General features: G+C 30.7%; 1 protein-coding gene across 11 annotated transcripts in view; it reads left to right on the forward strand.

Moving 5' to 3' along the window:
* Positions 1-651, forward strand: part of LOC310922057 (zinc finger protein 711-like) — a 33292-nt gene that overhangs the window by 21760 nt on the left and 10881 nt on the right. For 10 of the 11 annotated variants that reach the window (XM_083882372.1, XM_083882373.1, XM_083882374.1 and 7 more), the window contains exon 10: positions 525-562. The gene's annotated coding sequence lies outside the window, so the exon portion shown is untranslated. Of the gene's footprint in view, positions 1-365; positions 474-524; positions 563-651 lie in introns of those variants that run through there. The other variant, XM_083882367.1, reaches the window with a different exon arrangement.

The following is a 651-nucleotide window of genomic DNA, read 5'->3' on the forward strand; positions in this document are numbered from 1 at the left end:
ATAATGTTCATATTTTGTTTTTGCACCAGATGAGAATCAGTTCCTTGAGAATAATTTTTTTTAATATTTCTAAACTGCAGAAAGTTAAAATTTGGGAAATCTCTTAGACAAATAAGTGTTTGATGTGGCTGTAAAAAATGATGTACACGCTGTAAAATAAGATTGTCACTGTTCTGTGGGATTATTTCTAAATGTGTTACTCATCGTAACGGGCATACAATAAAACGCATCTCTTGCACTCCAGATTTTTTGGAGGTTCCTTTTCATTTATGGTGTTTAGGAAAGTCGCATTATCTGTAAATCTGCCTGATATTTTTAATTGCATTATTCACTAATTAATATGTAATCACATTTCAAGTAAACAGGTTACTGCAGGTCTATTTATCAGACTGTTGAGGAGAGAACATTGGTATGATTTAACCCTTTAGACTTTCAGGTAATGTATTTATGTTTGTTTTGCTTATTTTTAAAATAATTATCAAATGTGATACTGACATTCCTTTAAATTTTTTTTTTCCTTTAAGAGAACAAAAAACTTCTCACATATTTTGGGAAAACTCAGGTAGGTTTTTGTCTTTTTACCTGTGAATAGAACAGCTTGCAGAATGAAATGCTAAAAACGCTGCTATCCTAAACTACCTCTCTTTTTAG

This window comes from Zosterops lateralis, assembly GCF_965231275.1.
Source record: "Zosterops lateralis genome assembly, chromosome: W".
In the NCBI taxonomy this organism is placed as follows: Eukaryota; Metazoa; Chordata; class Aves; order Passeriformes; family Zosteropidae; genus Zosterops; species Zosterops lateralis.